At 33.6% G+C, this 22762-nt stretch overlaps 1 long non-coding RNA gene across 1 annotated transcript in view; it reads left to right on the forward strand.

Annotated features, from left to right (window-relative positions):
- The window catches only part of LOC114727679 (uncharacterized), a 39900-nt gene extending 35803 nt beyond the window's left edge, over window positions 1-4097 (forward strand). The window contains exon 3 of the long non-coding RNA XR_003738604.1: window positions 4020-4097. This is a non-coding gene — a long non-coding RNA (uncharacterized LOC114727679). The remainder of the gene's footprint in view (window positions 1-4019) is intronic.
- The last annotated feature ends 18665 nt before the right edge of the window (window positions 4098-22762 follow it).

Consider the following 22762-nt stretch of genomic DNA (forward strand, 5'->3'; position numbering starts at 1 on the left):
AAATATAGTTAGTTACTAAAGAAGTTTGATTTGATCTTAAATGTAAGGCTCAATTTATTTATTTATGTATTAAATTTATAATTTATTCTCTAAATTATCTCTATTAAAATTATTAAGAGAATTTCTGTCATATAATGGTTTTCGATATAAATAATTAAAAGCATATTTTAAAAAACCAATACACATTTCTTCCAGGTTTTAACTTTATTAATATCTGTAAATAAATTATATGTTATTTGATTTCTACGTTTAGAACTTGAGCTTGAGGAATATAATCAAAAAGTTTTATTAAAAAGTGATGCTCTTTTCTCTTGAAGTTTTGCATGTTGGAGACAACCATATCAAATACTCCTCTGATCGTATTTATAAGGTACTTCCAGCATCTTTCACACAAACCAAGAAAAACCTTAAACTTCATTAACTCTCATTTAAAATTTAATAACTTTCTAAGTTAATCCCTATTTAATATACATTATATCTCATGTAAACAAAGTCAACACAATAATAAATAAGGGTTAAAATTAAATATCCACACAAAAAATTTCCCTTGGTGCCCTATAAATAGGACAAAAAAATATTTTCTCTCTCTGCCCTATAAATAGGACCAGAGGAATGTTAAGAAAAATAAGATACTTCCCTCCCCAACTCCAAAAAACGAATGTCCGCTCGGACTCAACCTATAAACATTTCTACCGAACGCTTCACTTGATTATGACCTAACACACACTAAACACAATCCATCGTTTCACACCACTTTCTAACCTGTACACTACACTTGATATCACAATACTAGCTAATCCAACAAGCCCTCATCACATATGTACAAATAAATAAATACTCACGGCACACCATGTGGCGCCCCTCATTTCCTTGCTGCTCTTTCAACAATCAAAAGGAGAGGGAAAAAAATGAACTAAGAACAAAAAATATACATTCATGACTGCCAGAAGACCTTAGGATCATCGCTGTACAAAGAAGAATCATGAATTTCATGGTTAGCTGCATGGGGATTGACAAGACGGGATTGGATGATTTTACATAGTGGAAGACTAGAAGGAAGAGTCCACCATTCACTTTCATCCCCGCATTTCCCCAGCAAAGTGCAAGTACATTTTGATATTTGCCAAATAGTCACAACATCACAAAATCTTCAACCTCATAATCAATTCATTTTTACCCGTAATCTTTAATATCGGGTGTTGAAAGACACTTACATGCTAAAATTCCAAGATTTAAAGTTCGAATGCATTTTATTTGAGTTTGCTGTATAATGAATCAATCCACAAAAGAAGGCAACTACCTGCAGTTAGATGTAAAGGTTAAATAGTAAGTACCTTACTGGTAACCATACTGCTTTCCAAAACAGAAGGATGAAAGATGAGAGGTTGAGCAAAACTCACTAAGGATATCAGATTCCACAGGGCATAAAGACCAGCAAGATCTGCAGATCACCTAGGTCCTTGACTAGACAAAGCGTTGATTCCAGATGGAAATGGAAATAGGACAAGCGGAAGGACAAACAAAACTAAGAGAAAGTTCGTCAGGGATAGAGAGTACATCTGAAGCAAAGTGAGCAATACTAATATAAAATCTCCGAGTAGTAGTATAGAGATAACCAGACCAACTAGATCCTGAAAGAAGGAGAGAATCAGGTAAGTGCCATTAACATGAATTTCGGAGATACAGAAAATAAAGCGGATAGCAGAAAGCATTTACTACATGATGGCCAATAGACTTTGTATTATAGAATATAAAACTGAAGGGATAATATATAGTTATTTTCTCTTTGAGAGCCTTTAAGCTCCTGGCATTTAGAATCCCACCAAGACTTCTTCTATGTATCACCTGCTGGTCGTTACCAGTCAAGTTATGCCCCGGGTATCTGTGATCTCTAAGAAAGATAAAAGGAATATAATGATAAAACTGAACCGTAACGTTGCACTGAAAAAAGTAACAAAACAAAATCAAACAAAAAGTGGTGCATGGACTGTAATTATTTATCATCCAAGAAAATTGATGAGTAATACGCACATGCCCTACTAACCAAAGGCAGAACAACAATTCCAGATGTGCAGAACCACTCTGAAAAATAATTTACCCTTTCCTTTTCTTTCCAGGTGCGATGAAAGCAAAGTAATAATTGATACCTCGAACATGAACAAATATTTCACGATGTGGAAGCACATGAGGTGAGCAATCACGGCAAAGTGATTTATCAGATTCCCTGAGATTTTGGAAGCTCATGAGGTGGGCAAAATTGATGTATTAGATATCTTTCTTATTGTGTTTTCTTTAAATTGGATGTTAAGGTGTATTTTCAATCAGATGATTTGAAGGCTGCCATCATTACATATGGGGGAATTTGCCCTGGCTGAAACACTGTGATCAGGGAATTAGCATGTGGCTTGAATTTTCTGTACAGCCTGAATGATCTAGCATTTATTCGGAGATGTTTTCATTCTGAGTAGGGAAAAAAAATGAAAGCAAAATGTTCATCTAAAGAGGACAAAAAAAAATTGATACATGGCATGCTTTCAGTTAAAATACTTTAATCTGAAATTGCGCCTCATGCTTCTCCCATTTCTGACAAAGCAATTACTTCATGTTTGATTGGAAACAAAGAGAAGAGAAAACAAACAACTTACCTCCTGCTTCGAAAAGATAAATGAGGAGGAAAATGAGGGAAGAATCAAGTCATTAGTATAAGGTACAAATTCACCATTGCATCTGTATAATAGATAATTTTCTAAATAATATCATGTAATTTAAAGTAGCATGAGCTTAGAACTTTTTATAAATTCAGTGTCATGTGACATTTCCCCCAACTTTCATCACCTTAAAGCATGATATCTTCCCTTAATTTCATCACATGGAAGGTCCAGGTGGGCTGGAGGGGCAAATGGTAATTTTAGTAGCTGAAGGGGCAGGACAGGATCTTGTATCTTAGAGCATCCAATCCGTGCAAAAGCAGGATGCTTCAGGAAACAAGCTTCTTCTTCAAGATGTTGGGCTACGGACATCATTAAGGTGTGGATTGGAGATTTTTCTATTTTTGCCATATTTCTTGTGCTCTTCAGTTGGATCCTCATCAAGCTGTTGCAGCAGCAGAATATTTACAGAAGTTACTTTCTATCTGCTTTCATCTTGCAGGATCATTTTGCGCCAAGCGCAGTACAATGAGAATGAACGTCAAATATATAGGTTTGTGCAGGTTTTCTTTCTAAAGAAAAAGATCATGGCATTGTGATGCAGGACGGGGATGTGAGAGATAACAGAGAAAGAAAGAAGAGACAAGAGAGGAGGAAGAGGATAGGGAAGGAGAGAAAGAGGAGAGAAGGGAGAGGGAAGAGAGGAGGCCAAGAAATATCAATTATTATTCGATCATCAAAACTGAATACAAATGAAAACCCCAACCTTTTTTATAAAGTCTCTAGAAATATAAAATAATAATAAAATCCTAAATCAAATCCTAATTATAATCAAAGAGACAAAATATTAAAAGACAATTAATGTAATAAATCCTAATTCTAATATATGCATATCTTTATTTGGATCCCCAACGGATACTTTAGTTATCTAATTAAATCCTAATTATTGCACATCCCATACTCCATCTGTTTACATACTAAAAAGAGCATCGGGTATAATATTATTAATTACTCCCTCCGTTCCTTATTATAAGAGACATTTGATGCTTATGGCATGTTCCCATATATAAGAGACACTTAAAAGTTGTCTCTATTTTTTTGTATTGATTTCCTATTTTACGCCTATTTATTTTGTCTCCAAATCATATTCTCTCTCCCTCTCATTTCTCTTTCTTTTAATAATTTAATTGTTCTCTCTCATATTCTCTCTCCTTATTAATGGGGGCATTGTTGGAAAAAATATTATGTTTTTTACATATTAATTGTCATCAACTAATTTTAACTGTTTTTTTTATCAACGTAATTTGGTTATTTGTCTCTTATAATAAGGAACGGAGGGAGTACTTCCTTTTGCTTTCCTGTATCAGACAGGTCCAACCTCCATGATCCGAGCAATTCCGAACAATGCTTCTGATAACGTGTACTTCACACTTCTTGCTCAAAGTGTAGTTCATGGAGCAATCGCTGGTTACACTGGCTATACAAGTGGACTCGTCAATGGAGGACAAACTTATATCCCTTTCTACGTAGGTTCATTGTGCATGCTTGATATTTCTTCAAAACCAGGCGCCTCAATGAGATACAGCACAAATTTTACAGATAAATATATAAATTTCTAAAGATTTTCTAATACATGTTATAAGATTACTGGAGAGCTTAATAATGGTACAGATAAAGAATCGCTGCGTAATATGTGTGTGTGTGTGTGTGTATAAATATAGCAGTTTTGGTATCCTTCTTGAGACTTATTCGTTGGTTTTTCATCTTATTATTTTCAATTTGCTTTTAAAATTTTACAGAGAACCACAGAGAGACGGCACAAAGTAGTGATAATGATTGAAGACAAGAGATGAAGAACCGTTGAAGCAGTCAGGGCATGATAAGCAAAGTCCAGACGTCAAAGAAATCATCCCTGTCCCTAATAGTTCTCTCAAGCTGTAATGCTCATTATTAATCAATTCCTATTCCCCTCTCTGCATAAAATGGCTGCGGAAATCTCAGCCTCACATCTTTAGGATATTCCTTCATGTGCTGTTTCATTAATTAATTCACATTCTATAATATCCATCTTTGTTCTACTGTGATTTCCTCCTACTCTTTCTTTTCTTTGTTTACTGGTTATGAATCAATTGGCGTCCGAACTCCAAGTGAAAGCCAATATGTAATTTGTTCACCAAACTTTTCTTTCCCATACAATAATTCCCATATCTCTCTTCTACTCTGTTTTTCTACCCATAATCGCTGACTCAAGTCACCAACAAGTCACTGGTTTTGTAAGAATGTTAATGCGTTAATCTTAGTCCCTAAGGCGTTAACATTGTGTTAGAAACTTGTTTCTTTCTTTACAACTTTAAGACTTGTTTTAAAATGCACTTAACGAACGAACTTTTTTTTAGCTAACGTTTAGGCCTTCAACTGTTCTAAACTTGTTTCTAAATTAGTTTACTAGAAAAATTATAAATATAAAATTCTATGAAAATTATAAATAACAAAAACAAATCATGCGATTCTTCCATTTCTTCAATATAATGGTATGAGTCATTCCCAACCGCTTAGTAGAAAACGGAAGGATTATTGGGTAGTATCACAAAAGCAGCTTAATCACTAGGCCTATGGGATGAGGGAATTGGAGGGGAGGAGAGAGGAGTGAAAAAACCTTCCCCTAATGGTTCTTCAAAGAAACTAAATCAAGCTAAAATATAATATACTCCTCCGGTCCTTAATATAAGACCTATTTAACTAATGTGATTAGATTAAAGAAGTTAGGTAAGTTAGTTAATTATAAGAAAAGTGACACATTTTTCCTAAAACACCATAATCATCTTTCTTAATACCCTCTTCCTCTTCTACTTGAATATGGTTGAGGGAGTATCCATAGAGGTAACTTAAAGAAAATTGATAAATATGATAAATGAGTCTTATATTTAGGACCAAAACCAACTCAAGAATTGAGTCCTATATTAAAGACCGGAAGAGTAATAGCCTAATCTAAGTCAAATTCACAGGGATTTTTTTTATGGTTGAAAAACTTAACTAATCCACTAATTAACAAGTTAATAATTACTGCATTTATTATATTTTCTACTTTTATAAATGAAAATCTTTATATTTTTCAGATTTATCTAGATGAGATGGTGTGAGGTGAATGAGTGATAAAATATCAAATGTGAATGATTATTCTCCTAGAAGTATGCCTTGCCTTCCTAGTCTGAATATGATGTTGGAGTTAAACCAAATCAAAAGTCTGAACTAACCACTTGCTAGTTCACTTATCACTCATATTTCACAACCGTAGCAATCCAGAGATAAGTATAAACTCATTCGGCTAAGAATCAATCAGCATAACAATCCAATCTCTCTATGACATGACCGTGCATTGCCTTGGACAACATTCGAATTCACCATGAAAACTGAGTCAACTTGATCAGAAATCACAATCGAATTCCACGCTAAATCAGAGACGGCAATTTCAACTCGATATTGCATACGAATTATCATACTATTAATTCTTAAACAAATTCAAAAGTCCCAATGAAATATAATTCTATATCAAATCCTGAACGCGATAACATAGAAGAGCAACTCATCTAACAGGTTACAGATTCAGACTGGAAATTAAGAAATACAAAAACTCCCTATTAAGCATGTGGACTCGAGCTCAGCTACACTTCTCGGAGACCAAAAATCACTCAGCCTCTCATCATCGTAGCAGCTCTACTAAGCTCCACAAGATAATCGGCCATCGATTCAGAGATGAAGGTGAGTGAAGGTGGAATCACCATGGAGGGAGACGGAGATCGAGAGGAGTCGAGATGGTGATGGAGCCGTGGGGAGAGTGACGATGGAGAGTGCGATGATGATGATAGAGAGGAGGAATGATAGATGGAATCTGAGTTTGAAGCTCTCCACAAAAACGTGCATTTTGCTTGGTGTGGTTATTTATTGCTATTTCTTGCATTATATTGGTTCTTAGCTCTCATTTTCCTTAATCTGGAAATCTCCTTAAATGGCCTGCACCAAGTAATTAAATCAGTCCATTTATTAATTAATTCACATAATCACTCTCTTTACAAATTCCACTAAAAATATTCAATTAAGTTCAATGATGATAAGGAAAATCTCACAAAATGATAGAAAAATCCATGATCAAATATAAGTTCATAAACTCGATTAAAAAAAATTAAAAAAATAAGATTATTTTGATAAAAAATACATAGGGTAAAAAAGTAAAAAAATTAATTAAAAGTTTTTAAGCTCATTTTTTTAAATTTTTTAAATTGAGTTTATTAAAAAAATTATTAAACTTGATGTAAAAAATTGGAAAAATAGGATTAATTTTGATAAAAACAATATATAGGATAAAAGAGTCAAAAAAATCAATTAAAAGCTTTTAAGCCTATTTTTTTAATTTTTTAAAATTAAGTTTAGTTATAAAAAAATTTCATACCAAAATTATGCAATGATAAGATATAATGCAGGAAATGACAGGAGATCATGAGATACTAACAAGTCGAAATTTTTTTTAGTAATCTTACGTAAAACTGCACATTATGTGAATGAAGTTAACTAGCCTTTAATTTGTCGCTTTGGGGTTACTCCAAAAATTAACCAAATTAATGCAATGTAGTGCACAATCCGGGTCGTATTCACTTTGAGGAGCCGATAATGAAATTAAATCCTAATAAATAAATGCAAGTAACCTAAACTATAAAAAAGATTTTTAATTTGATAATTGCTAAGTAAACACCTTGAATTAAATTGAAATTAAAATATATTTTTTTGTTTTTTATATAAAAATGATTAAAATGAATGAAGATTAAAGAAATGAAAGTGAAACACACAAATAACAATAATAATAATCAATCCTCCAATTCAACAACGCAGGCAATCCTCACTAAGATACGGGAGTTAAAACAATGAATTTAAAATTACAATTAATCTTTTAATCTAACAACCGAGCCACCTCGAATTGTCACAAAATATTTTCCTAAAATCCCAACTTACTAACTGCAACCAGAATAATAAAATGGGATTAAGGATGCTAAAACCAGTTCTTAACTAAAACTCTTAAATCCAAAACAACAAAATTAAAGCTAGCAAGAGACATTATGATCCAAGATTCCAAGCCACCTCAGAAAATCACAATATATTAACTCCAAAATCAATACAAATGTCATAACCACAACATTATAATTGAAATCAAAGCTATAAACAGCTCAATGTCAAATGCTAAGCAATAATTCAGTCACAATAATCTCTAAATATAATCAGATTAAGCAATACAATTCTCCCAACAATCAGAAAAACTATCCTAAAACCTAGGAATTGTTAAACAATTATTGAGTAAGAAATTAAAGCAATTAGAACTCCCCTTTGATGATTGAAGCTCCTGCCATTGTTGTTGAATTGGAAGATTATACAATCTTAGCCACGGATTGCCATGAGAATTGCTGTGATCAATGTTCTGTTGTGATCTTCCATGGATGAATGATTTCTTTCTTCTTTGTTGATGGCCGCAGTGAAGAAGAAGAAGATGACGCCGTCGAGCCTGCTTCTCGCGTCTTCTGCTCGCCGCCCAGCGTGTGTCTGTTCGCTGTCGCTCTGTTCTATTTCTGCCACTAGAAACGAATTGTGGGGAAGAATGAGGAAGGCGCCGTCAGCTCCCTCAGCTCGCTGCTTCTCACGTTGCGTCGCCTCTCACTCTCGTCTGCCTCCCTCTGCTCTCTGTTTTCTGGTCTCCTCGTCGGTCACGCCTCTCGCTGTCGCACTCCTCTCTGCCACCAGGAGGATTCAGCAAAGACGAAGATGGTGGTGATGGAAGACTCTGCCTCACGCTGTGTCCTCCTCTGATCCTTCGCCCCCTCGTGCTCTTGCTCTGTTTTTTTCCCTACCGTCAGCCAGCTCGTTCAGCGTCCTGGATGAAGAAGATGGTAAATATTAGATATTAGGGGTGGAGCAAATCCCAGCGTTTTGCTCCCCCATTTTATTATTTTATTATTTTATTTTTTTTTAATTTTCAAAATCTTCTAAAAACCTGCAAACAAAAATTCAAAGATAAGGTAACATTAATTGTCTTCAATAATCAATTAGTCACAATTAAACCAAAATATGATAATTTTACCCCTATAAAATAATAATTCAAAATAAAACATATTAAATCAATTAATCAATCAATTAAGGTCAAAAGGGACTAATTAAGTTGACAAAACCCAAATAAAAGATATCAAAATATATAAAAATAATTGAGTTTGTCAGTGAAACTGCACATCGGTTCTCCCATACGAAAACAGGACAAACATATAATATTTAATCTATTTCTAATCCTCAATATAAGATTCATTTTATATAACTCATCTTTTGTTAAAGAAGAAAATTTTCATTCGTAGTAAATCAAAGAGAAATCTGTATTTTCCTTTTAAGAAAATACTAATACCTCTGGTCCCAATTATAAGAACTAGTTGACTAATTTGAAAAAATTAAGGAAAGAAGTTAAGTTAGTTATTTGTAACAAATAGGTGTTGTTTTTCCTAAAATATCCTTATTAATCAAATGTGTTGGTTAAAACTATAATCATTAGAAGGACTATCTTAAAAAAAATTGAGTAAATATGAGAGACAAAATGGATTGGGGTTTTATATTTAGGACCAGCATAAAAGTCAAACCGGGTCTTATATTAAGAACCGGAGGTAGTATGTGACAAGATTACCATAAAAATTGAACATAATAGGAAGATTAAATTAAAAATAATGGATATTGACAAATATATCCACAAAAAGGAAGTGAAAGTTTGGACACAAGCGATAGTAAACCCGATGATATGAAGAACCAACAACACTAAATAAAAAGAAAAATGGACTCACACATTAAGCCTTATATACTCAGTACTTTTATATATCCAATTAAATCAGAACAAGGAAGGAAATTTAAAGTATTGATTATAATAAGAATAAGAGATGGTTTTAGAATAAATAACATAATATATACAAAATTCTCATTTGTTATATTTAATTCAAAATAGCACGTTACGTGTATAAAGCTAAGTATATAAATTTTCTTCAAAATATTAACATAAAACTCAAAAAGAGAACATTAACGAAATAGACAGCGTCCTTCCTCTTAATATACAACAGCGAATTAACATCAAAACAAACTCTGCCAGCAAAACAATTTTCAAATGAAATGTCTTTGAGCTCAAACCATATCTTGTGGCATTACAACATCAATGATATATAAACTATCATTTAAAACCAACACTCGCATAATCATGTTTTAAAATGCACACGTCACCCACTCTAACATGCATTATTTACTAATTATTTTCTTCCAATCAAGTACCTCCAAACAATAGCCTTTTAAAATATTCCCTGTGTTTCACCAGCCTATCCCACAAGATGGCAAGAAGCCCAAAAAAATAGTTTGAACACATGTTGTGAATGAAGCTGATGTCTTCTTGCGAATAACATTGTGGATTATTGAAATGCTACAAATTTGAAACACATCATAACATTAATGGCTCATAAACATCAATCATCATGAGAGGACTAGGTTTTGGGAATATATCATTACAATGGCTAATGAGTCAGCTTCATTAAGATCAATTAATGATGTCATGCATATATCGCATGACATAATATCTACATTCTTTATCGCTAATTGCCAACAATACTACAAATCAAGAAATAAGAATAACTGAAATTTTAAAAAATAGGAATGACATAACCATTTAAACTACCTAAAAGGTTCAAACTAGCTAACCACTTACAATTGGGTGCAGCCATTTGATGTTTTTTCCACCAATAATCCGGTATGTCTCAAAGGCTCTATTATTAAATATTACATAGATTAGATCATTGATTTATAATGTTGCTAACCAAATTTTTAGGGAAAAAAACATCACTTACTCAGTGAATACTTTTCCACTATCATCACTTTGTTCACTTCCTAGTGAATCAAACCAATAAATGGTATTCAACTTTAGGCAAATAGCACATACTGTCCAGTGATTCCTACAATTTATCAATTAATAATTATAATATGTTAGACCAAATAATTAATATATATTTATTCAGTGACTATTGTATTATATTCATTGTACATGTGCAAGGCCCTAATTGTATCATTCATTGACCTATATTGGGATTTGTTATAAAAGGCAGTGGTAGGGTAACCTTTTCGGTACCTTAGAATATTCAATCAATTCTTTACTGTTTTCTTTCTTGGTACCAGAGCCCTAGTCATCATGTTGACATCCTCAGCCACCTTGTCTTCCAATGCAAAAACCAATTCTCTATTTCACTCTTCCAGTCAAACTTCCTCTATCAAGTTGGATAGAGAAAATTATCTTATCTAGGAATTCATAATCCTTCCTTTGATTGAAGGTAACTAGCTTGAAAACCATATTGTTAGGGTTGACTCCACTCCAGCATGACTAATCACTGTAGAAGGCAAATCTATTTCTAACTCGGCATATGAAGAATGGCACATCATAGAATGTATGCTTGTTGGGTGGCTCCATAACACAATGATGATGGATGTTGGAGCAACTCCTCCACTGCAGGACAGCTCGTGAACCACGGAATGGTACTCATGAACTCACATGTGCGTCCCTCAAGTCACAAGTAATGGTATTCAAGCTAGAACTCCATAACACTTGAAAAAACAGACTGAAGATGACTGAATATCTGTCAAAACTAAAAAATCTTGCCGATCAGCTTCAACTCACTAGTGCCCTTGTTACGCCGGAAGATCTCATTCTCCACACTCTTAATGGGCTTGAAGGTGAGTACAATGCTGTAGTGGTAAAGTTCATAGATCAACAAGATCTAACTTGGGGAGTTGTTCAATATGCTCTTCTCGTCTTTGAAACTAGTCTCAAGCAACTGAATCATTTTTCCACACTATCAATTCAACCTGCCATGAACGTCGCAACCTATGAGACAAATGACAATCGTCTCTCTAATTCTAGTCAAGGCTCTTCCTGGTGTGGGTTGCGTGGTCATAGTCGCCGCTCTAGAGGCTGTCAAGGAGGTTATCATAACAGGGGATATCATGGTGGACACTATGATAATCGCCCTTACTACCATAACTGTGATCGTTACGGTCATTTTTCTGCTTAGTGCTATCATCATTCTGACAAGAATTTTCCTCTATCTGAATTTGGTAGAAATTTTGGAAACTATGGTGTAGCACCTCCTCAAGCAAATTATGCTTCTGCACAGATGGTGGTCAATCCCTCATGGTACATAGATAGTGGTGCTACTTATCATGTTACTCAAATCCAAATCAACTGGACTCTAATGTCTTAGTAGGTAAGACTAATCTTTACACTTGTATTAGTGAGAATGCTTCTGTTGTTGGTATTGGATCTACTACATTACCTGTTCCTAACTCTTCCTTATATCTAAAACACATTTTGGTCGTCCCGTCTGCGACTAAACAATTGGTAAGTGTGCATAAACTGGCTAGAGATAAAGGTGTTGATGTTAACTTCTCTGATGATTCATGTACTGTGAAGGACAAGAGAACAGGGCAGGCACTAGTTCGAGGGATGACAAGTCAGGGAATGTATCCAATGGGTGATTTGGTTTGAGCAAAGGCTAGAGCGTTTATGGTAGCTTCAATATCTCCAGACTATGATGAATTTCTCAAGTGGCATTACAAGATAGGACATCTCCTAGTTTTAGCATTTTGAAGTTTATTTTGAATAAATGTACTGTTAAAGTCCAGTATGGCACAAACTTTATATGTGAAGCTTGTTAATTTGGTAAATCTAAAAAGTTACCATTTTTGAAATCTTTGTCTCATGCTTCTTCTCCTCTTTCATTGATTCACATTGATCTTTGGGGTCCCTCTCCAATACAATCTGAACATGGTCATTGTTTTTATATTCACTTCATCGATGACTACAATAGATACACTTGGTTTTTCCCTTTGAAACACAAAGGTGAAGCTGTCAATGCATTTAAGATGTTCAAAGCACAGGTTGAAAACAAGTTCAATGCTAAACTTAAGGCACTTCAATATGATAATGGCACAGAATATAAACCTTTCATTCCAATATATAGCTCAGGCTACTAGCATCGAAATGAGATTTACATGTTCTTATACTTCACCACACAATGGAAGAGCAGAATGTAAGCATAGACACATTGTTGAAATAGGCTTAACATTATTAGCCCAAGCTCATCTTCCTCTTACCTATTGGGTTGACAATCCAGGTTGCTGTATACTTAATTAATAGGCTACCTACACCAGTTCTTGAAGATTCAACACCTCTCTTTCAGCTCACTAAGACTGAGCTAGATTATAAGAGTTATCAACCATTTGGTTATGCTTGTTACCCTTGCCTAGGACCTTATAATGAAAACAAGTTTCAATTCCAAAGCCAAAGATGTGTTTATTTTGGGCTAGCACCTCAATACAAAGGATATAAATGTGTCAATACTTTAGGTCACATTTTTATATCTAAACATGCGGTTTATGATCTATCTCTATTTCCATGTGTTATAGGCTTTCTTAACAGACAAGCTTTAGCAACTGGGAATGAATGCATAATTCCCTTTATTATTATCTCTTCCAAGGCCTAAACTCACAAGTCATCTGTGCCCAACAGCTCGCCATCTGTGGTTAGTAGCTCAAGTAATGAGATGCAACCCGTATTTTCACTAGGCCCAATGCTAACACCAAGCCCACTTGATAGTCCACCAAGACCACTGTCTCCACACTCTTCTGGCAATGACTCACTTTCACCAGACCATAGGCCATCTACTCCTAGCCCAAACTCGACAAGTTCTGCAGCTCACTCTACAAATCGAGTCTCAGACCAACCTAAAACATAAGCTCCAGTAGACACTTATCCTATGGTTACAAGAGCAAAAGATGGGATTCACAAACCTAGACACCTCTTTATGGGTCTCTTAACAAATGAAGATCCAGCTTCACTTTCCTTCATCTCAGAATCACGCACAATCCAAGAAGCCTTGAGTTCGCCCTACTGGAAATGAGCCATGGTTGATGAATTTGAAGCCTTACAAGGTAATCAAACCTGGGTTCTTGTTCCTTGGTAGTCAACAATTAGTTGATTGCAAATGGGTCTTCAAGATAAAATTCAACGCAGATGGATCTATTCTTAAACCCAAAGCTTGCTTGGTTGCCAAAGGTTTTCAATAATCACCAGGGATCAATTATAGTGAGACCTTTAGTCTGATCATTAAGCTTACAACGATTAGAGTTGTTCTTACAACTACCATCACATTTTATTGGGAAATTCCGCAGCTCGATGTTAACAATGTGTTTTTGAATGGGTACCTTTAAGAGGATGTATATATGCAGCAACCAAAGGGTTTTCAAGATCCCAAATGACTGACTCATATATGTAAGCTGGTGAAAGCAATGTACAGGTTAAAGCAAGTTCCTCGTGCGTGGTATGATCAATTCAGACTCACTTTACTTGGTTGGGGCTTTCAAAATGCTCATAATGATGTTTCTCTTTTTCTATCTTCAACAACAAGGGCTCACGATATTTATCCTCATTTATGTTGATGATATATTAATCACTAGGAATGATCTTGTTTACTTAAAACAATTTGTTCGAAGGCTAAATTCCTTATTCTCACTAAAAGATCTTGGGCCACTACTATTTTCTTGGTATTGAGATTTTTTGAGATTTCTTTGCTCTATATTTAAATCAAGGCAAATACACTCTAGATATTTTGAAGAGGTTATTGTGCCCTAGTGCCGACACCCATGGTAACTAGTTGAACTTTTTCCATAAATGAGGGTGAATTAATGAAAGATCCTTCTCTTTATAGAAAGGCTATCGGCTCCCTTCAATATCTCACTACGAATAAACCAGACATAGCTTACTTGGTCAATAAACTTAGCTAGTTTCGATCATATCCAAACGATGTGCATTTTCAGGGGGTGAAAAGAATTTTTAGATGTCTCAAAGGAACATATCACTATGGTTGCATATTAAACCTTTCTCCTCACTTCAGTTAACTGCATTCACTAATGCAGATTAGGCTATAGATGTGGATAACAAGAAACCCATGGCTGGCATCTGTGTCTATTTGGGAGATACTTTGATTTCATGGGCTTCCAGAAAGTAATGTGTGGTGTCTCGATCAAGCACGGAATCAGAGTATCGAGCCTTGGCTGATGGTACTACTGAGCTAAAGTGGATAAATTCACCACTATTTGAATTAGGACTATTCTTGAGGAAGCCAACTATGATTTGGTATGACAATCGTAGTGACAAGGCACTCGTAGTAAATACCGTTCAACATGCTCACAGCAAACACATTGAGATAGATCTTCATTTCATAGGAAATCTAATCCAATCCGGCTTTATTGATGTTCACTATATTCCATCTAATTGACAGGTTGCTGATTGTTTAACAAAGGCCCTAACACATACATAGTTCCTTTACCACATAGACAAACTTGTGTTATTTAGAACACCCTCTCGTTTAAGGGGGAATGTTTGAGCAAATAATTAATGTATATTTATTTAGTGACTATTGTATTATATCCATTGTACATGTGTAGGGCCCTGATTGTATCATTCATTGACCCATATTGAGATTTGTTATAAAAGGCAATGGTAGGGTCCTCTTTCCGGTACCCTAGAATATTCAATCAATTCTTTACTGTTTTCGTTCTTAATATCATATTGCTTGAGTAAAAGCTTGTCATAATTGATTATTTACATATTAATAATGAACTTACTACCTTTCACAAATTGATGCAAGCCAACATTACTTATTGCCTTCCTTGATAGTACTTTCTGTGTAAGATATTCTATCTTCTCGTGTACGCCCTATAGCTTGAACAGCATTTGGGCACAAAAATCCAAATCTATCATCAATTCCTCTAAATTAAAGGAGCAAAGTTCGCAACAAAACCCAAATTGCATGCCAACATGTGAGAATGCGTAAATGTGTTAGGTCTAGGAATGAAAACAAAGCTACTTACATGACAAAGACTTGCTTGGCAATAGAGAAATTATATTCCAATTGAGAACCCACAAGCCCACGATTCATATGAATTGTGATAGGAAATATGAGTTTCTTACATCCTACAGATAGTTGTCTTATCGAGTCAAAGTCCACAACAGCATATGAAAATAATACAACAGATATTGAAGAAATTTTTGCTTGCCCTGTCATAGTTATTGCTTGCATTGGAAGATAGAAATGAAGATGTCAGAGTAAATTTAGAATGAAAAAATATCAAGTGTACGTGATGATAATGCGGACACATACGCCATTTAAAAGAGGGAAATGACGGGGATCTGATTGACTTTATCGTTAAAATAATACAAGTCGCCAATAATGAAGCAGCTGTATTGTATCCTAAATCAAATGGAACTAGCAATAAAAAAGATGAAAGTTGCTTGAGTTTCTTTGTCTCGTCAGGAAAGGAAAAGATCGGCGACCAGCACAAAGCAATTTGGTGACTTATGTTATGGTTTTTGTTAATATTTTTTATGCATTTGAAATTTATTTTATTCATTCGTATAATATTGCATGTATTGTTTAAAGAAAAAGTCTCTGTCTAATTAAAAATAAAATGCTATACATTTCGTTTCATCATCTTTTGAAATCCAGAAATTTTTTTTTTTAAGAAAATCAAAATACAGCAAACAAAAAAGGGATATTAAGACGTTGATTTTTTGTTTATGCGCCTAATTAACTAGCTTCGTCAGATGTCTTAAGATATTGAAGACAAACATGCAACTTATTTTAACAACTTGGGTGTAAGATCAACCAATTTTATCAAACTAGCTTCTTACTATCCCAATCTCTCGCCCATCAATTTTCGAACGTTAATATTATTTACAAAGCTTCGTAACTCAGTTATTGATCCGGAATCAATTTAAACCATAGGAAATCAACAACAAAATCCGTATAATAATTCCTTTTATGACATTTCACAAAGTAAAACAAAAATACCTGTTCAGATAATCTTCCTCCTCTGATCACTTGGAAGTGTAGATTCACCAAGTTTCCTTCCCTACATTTCAAGTGTTCAGCTGCACTTCCCAACCTCACGACATCAGCTGGTAGAGAAGAGAAAGGACCCTGAAACTTCTTCCCCCTTTCATTTCGTCCAAGTATCTAGACGGAAATTAAATGATGAAAACTATCGTATGCTTTTTCCTTTTAATTTTCGTTTTCCTTTTTTGCATCTTCTTTTCCTCACAAGATGGGCCATCCCCAAAGAAAGATGAGGCTGCCTGCTTTTCTTGATGTCATCAGGCAAAGATCGATAATAAGAACGAAGCAATTAGATTACTTATATTAAACCTTTCGGCAAATGCATTTTAAATTTATTTGACTCCCACTTGTAATATTGTGGGTAGTATTTAGATGAGAATAAGCCTTTGCCTAACCAAAAAAACTTACTCTCTCCTGTACTAATTAGTTAAATTAGTCGGAAGTAAGAAAAGGGAAGGAAATTAAAGACGAAAGTGAAAAAAAAAAAAAAAAAAGCTGAACAATTTCAAAAGTAGCCCTAGATAATAAGTTGTGCCATGAACACCAATAAAGCATGATGGGGAGGAAATTTGTTTGCTGATGAAGCAGAAGATTTTGAAAAAGGATAATGAAGACCAGACACCATCTTTTTGTTCATTGGCCAGCTAGCTTCGTTAGATCCCTTCAGATACCGAGACAAACATGCAATTTATTTCCTAGTGAAACTAGAATAATATAGAGAAGATGACTTATTGACAAACAATATTAATGGAAAAGTTAAACATAAACATATAAACGATTAATATTTAAACTGTCCATTTATAACTTCAAAGCTTGCTTTGCGGCATTGCAGAATGAAGCTGATATTATGGGTTGTTTAACTTTCTATCATCCATTCAAACCTACGCTGCTATCATGGTTCCACACTCCATCTATTGTAATAACAATTTTTTTATCCCATAAAAAGAGTTAGTGAATACAGGACGCTATCGTACTTTATCAATAACCAAATTTTATTACATATATATTATTTGCCAAAAATTTTACTAAATATTTTCTTTGATATTTTTCTATGGACTCAAAAAATAAATACAAAAAATAATTAGAATTGACTCATGCCATTAACTAAGTTGATTGTATGACTGTAAACATCTGTTTTCAAATTCATTATCAATGAAAATAATAGAGAGGATATATATGGTCCAACATTCATAACTATTTGATCTTACATTCCCAGCTTTAGCCAACAGCCTTGGTCGGTATACACAATCTCTTAGGTCTAAATTTAGATGTAAAACACCAAATCAAGAGGTCTTATTGGGGAAAAAGATTTATTCCATACCAATGTTCCACTAAACTGAAAACTACTTTAACTCTCAATTTGCATGGAAAGAAAAATTGGAGGAAAAAGAGTACTAGGAGTGAAAACTCTAAAGATTATTTTTGGAAGCTTACCTTTGTAGTATTCTCTTCCGCTATTTCTCTCCAATCAATCAGAGAAATGCTCTGCTTGTTTAAAGAAAGGGAGAGCAAATGTTTCTTGTAACAGAAGATATTTAAGCTTCTACTTTTATGAAACGCTCCCAACAAAATCTATTTTTGCCATGCAAATAAAAGTATTTATGGAAGTTTTTCTCAACAAAATATCATGCAGCAAGAATCTTTTCAAAAGCCTGCTTTGCGGTATTGATGTTACAGAGTGAAATTGCGGTATTGTTTTGTTTAACTTCTCGTTTTCTATGTAGATTTAAACTTGCAATTTATGCTAGTTATCATGTTATATTTTCCAGATCTTAAATATAAAGGTTAGTAAGGAACACTCTTAAATATATGATTCTAGTCCATTTATCTCTAAAATTTATTATTTATTCTCTAAATTATCTCTATTATTATAATTGAGAGGTTCTTTACTTTTCTCTCTTTTTCTCCCGCCAATGGAGAGGGTCTCTCTACAATAGGATAGTTTTACAAATTATTAGAAGTGTCTTTTACAAAATTAACACGCATTTCTTACAAGTAATTGACCTTGTTAATTTTCTTAATCTCTATAGACTAAGTTACATTTAGCTTTTATATTTAAACCTGGAAGAATATTTAAGAGAAGATAAAATAAATGAAGCTGCAAAAGTGAGCCCGGGTTTAATTTCCTATTTAATCAACTTTTTGTATATTTAAAAAATTTCAGCTCCTCACTTCCCAAACCCCATGATAGCTTGGTGAGAAAGAAGGACACTAAAATTTCCTCCCACTGAAAAGTAGAAGGAAACAATGAAAGGTTTTCTTTTTAACTATCTTTTTTCTTTTTTGCATTTTCTTTGGGATGTTTAGGAAAAAACCAAACCATGATTTTATGATATACCAAATAAGCATGTGAAAGAAATTTTGTCTCAATTTGTACAAAAGCACTTTTTTGGTGTAAACATGAAAGCATTTTTTTAAAAAATGTTTTTTTTAGGAAACCAAGCACAATAAGCCTTCACAAAAAAAGACGGTGAGTGCTTGCTTTTCTCCGTGTCATACCGAAAAGAAGGACGACAAGATGGAAGCAATTAGTTAGTTGACTTGCATTATGGCTTTGGGCATTATATATTTTTCATGTATACAAGTTGTAATGCTGTCCTCCACCCTGTGCATTTCAAATTGTGCTTATATTATATTATTGCAGGTAGTATTTAAATAAGAAAAAGTCTCTGTCTATCACCCAAAAAAAAAAAAAGTTACACTCTCATGTACTACTTAATATAAGATCTACAAGGTCCCTGACTAAACAAAGCATTGATTAAGTTAATGAGATTAATAGTGTTAACATTAAGGAACTAAAAATGCACTTTATAAACTTAAAGAACTAAATTAAAATTTGATATAAATTTAGAAGACTAAATGTTTATCCTAACCATGAAATTATTACTATTATAATAGTATAATAAAATTTAATAAATTTTTTTTCGGAAAACTAACATAATTAGGGCCTTTTTGGAATCATTTTCATAAGCATCTATAAGAATGTTTTACGCACTACAAAAAACATCAAATTAGCGATGGAATTTAGTGACAGAATTTTCGTCACTAATAAAAATTAGCGACGAATTAGTAACAGAATTTAATTGGTGACAGAATTTTTTTGTCACTAATCCATTGTTAATTGTAAGGATCACAATCATGGACACGAGAGATGTCCATGTCATCACCACATGTCATTTGAGTAAATTTTAAAATTCCCTTTTGATTATTTATGTAAACTGAAATTTTCTTTATTCAGATGACTTTTTGACGTTTTCATAATTCAAGTCTTATTTTTGTGTCATATTATTTTTCCAAGCTTCAAGTTGAATCATCAACAACAAGAGGAAGTAAAAAAGAATCGACCCGGGGGGGGGGGGAAGCCCATCATGTCGGGAAAAGCCTATCAGTTTAAAGGCATGTTATTTCCTTCATATCAAGAACCTCCAACACCCTCCTCTTAACTCCAAACACATATGGATCTGCAGAATCTCTGCATTAAACTTTGATTTTCTGAGTTTGTTACAGCCAAAAACAATCCTAGCTCCCAGGAGAGGCACTTGAACACATTCTTAAACACAGTCTTCCATAGTTCTTTCAATTTAATTTGCACACCCTGAAAAAAAAAATTGCGTTATTATTGCATTTTTCCCATGGTGGGGTCAAACAAGAGGAAAAGGAGTTCCACTTACTTTCGTCGTCGTAATATAAGAGTAAAATACACTAATGACTCTCCTATTTTTTATATCAAAATTATAGAAATTTCCTCTTTATTTTGAAAATATATATTAACCTTAATTAAAATTAAAATGTATACACACAGATATCTGTATTTGAGATTTCATTTTTATCCACTTAATTTTATGACAAAGCAAGCTTCATGTTTGGTTGGAAACAGAGAAGACCAACTGTTTATACATTCAGTGATTAAACAAAAGCATCTGCAATTATTTTGGGTTTCAATAACCACATTGTAATTTGAATTTGAATTTGAATTGGGCTTACCCAGTTGATGGTTTGTTCAAGATTCTCTTGTGGGTTGGGCCTTATTGGGCTCGTGTGCTAATAGCTATTCTCCTAATGAGACGTCGTGTGGTGTAACGAGGAGTTTATTGTTATGTCAATAGTACCCTTGTATGGTGTAACTATCCTCTTATATTTAGTACCCGACAGTACCTCAAATAAAATTGTCTCTAATAAAATTACACATGTACCTAGCAAAAAAAAACCTAGCTTTTTAACAACAAATAATACTTAAATAACAACTGTGCAGATGAAAATATACAACTGTCAATTTTGACTGATATAAGATGTGAACATGGAAAATTTACAAGTGATCATAGGTAAAATAATGATTTATGAGGTAATCATAGTTTGAACAATGAGGCAGTTACCTTGTTGTGTGTTAAAAATGTGATCGAGCTTTTTCCCAGTGAAGATTTGTAAAACTGGTTGCAGCTGAATACCAATTTTTTTAATATTGCCCTTCATTTTATTTATTGTTTTTAAAATACCAAAGTCCCTATTAGCCGACCGGTCACCGGAGCTCCGGCGGTGGCAGTCATCGGAGCTCCGGTGACCGACTGACAATTGGCCACTGGAGCTCCGTCAGTCGGAAATAATTTTTTTGAAATTTTTACAACTTAGTATAACGGTTAACAACTTTTGTAACGCTATTAACAACTTCAGTATAGCAGTTAACAACCAGTTTTCTGGAAAATTCAACAAGCTCCGGTGGCCTGAAACAATTTTTTTGAAAATTCTTACAATTTCAGTATAACAGTTAACAACTTTTGTAACGCTATTAACAACTTCAGTATAGCAGTTAACAACAGGTTTTTTGGGAAATTCAACAAGCTCCGGCGGCCGGAAACAATTTTTTGAAATTTTTTACAACTTTAGTATAACAATTAACAACTTTTGTGACGCTATTAACAACTTCAGTATAGCAGTTAACAATAAGTTTTTTGGAAAATTCAACAATTGGTCGCCAGAGCTCTGGTGGTCGGAAACCATTTTTTTGAAAATTTTTACAACGTCAATATAACGGTTAACAACTTTTATAATGCTATTAACAATAGGTTTTTCAAGAAATTCAAAAAGTAGCATTTTTACAACTTTAATAATGCCGTTAACAAGTTCCGTAACTCTATTAACAACTTAGGTATAGCATTTAACATATTTTCTTAAAAATTAAAAAAAGGCATTTTTACAACTTTGGCAACTTTTTTTTTTTTGAAAATTTTTACAATTTCAGTATAACGGTTAACAACTTTTGTAATATTATTAACAATTTCAGTATAGCAATTAACAACAAGTTTTCTGAAAAAATTCAAAAAGTAGCATTCTTACAATTTCAGTAATATCGTTAACAAGTTCCGTAACTCTATTAACAACTTCGGCATAGCATTTAACAACAGGTTTTCTTAAAAATTCAAAAAAATGGCATTTTTATAACTTTAACAACTACTTTTTTTTTAAATTTTTTGCAACTTCAATATAACGATTAACAACTTTTGTAACTCTATTAACAACTTCGATATAGTAGTTAACAACAGGTTTTTCGGCAAATTCAAAAAGTAACATTTTTACAACTTCAATAATACCATTAACAAACTCAAAAATCTGTCGTTAGCTGCTATACTGAAGTTGTTAATAGCGTTACAAAAGTTGTTAATTATTATATTGAAATTGTAAAAATTTTAAAAAAAATTGTTTTCCGCCGCCGGAGCTCCAGCGACCAATTGTTGAATTTCTCAAAAAACCTGTTGTTAACTATTATACTGAAGTTATTAATAGCATTACAAAAGTTGTTAACTGTTATACTGAAGTTGTAAAAAATTTCAAAAAAATTGTTTCTAGCCACCGGAGCTTGTTGAATTTCTCAAAAAACCTGCTGTTAACTATTATACTGAAGTTGTTAATAGCGTTACAAAAATTGTTAACCGTTATACTAAAGTTGTAAAAATTTTCAAAAAACTTATTTCTAACTGACGAAGCTCCGGGGACCAATTGTCAGCCGGTCACCAGAGCTCCAATGACTGCCGTCGCCGGAGCTCCGGCAACCTACTAGCCAGTGGGGGCTTTGGTATTTTAAAAACAATAAATAAAATGAAGGGTAATTTGATCTTTTTA

The sequence above is a fragment of the Neltuma alba genome, unplaced genomic scaffold (genome assembly GCF_004799145.2).
Source record: "Neltuma alba isolate B1F8T4 unplaced genomic scaffold, ASM479914v2 tig00012505_pilon, whole genome shotgun sequence".
NCBI classification, from domain to species: domain Eukaryota; kingdom Viridiplantae; phylum Streptophyta; class Magnoliopsida; order Fabales; family Fabaceae; genus Neltuma; species Neltuma alba.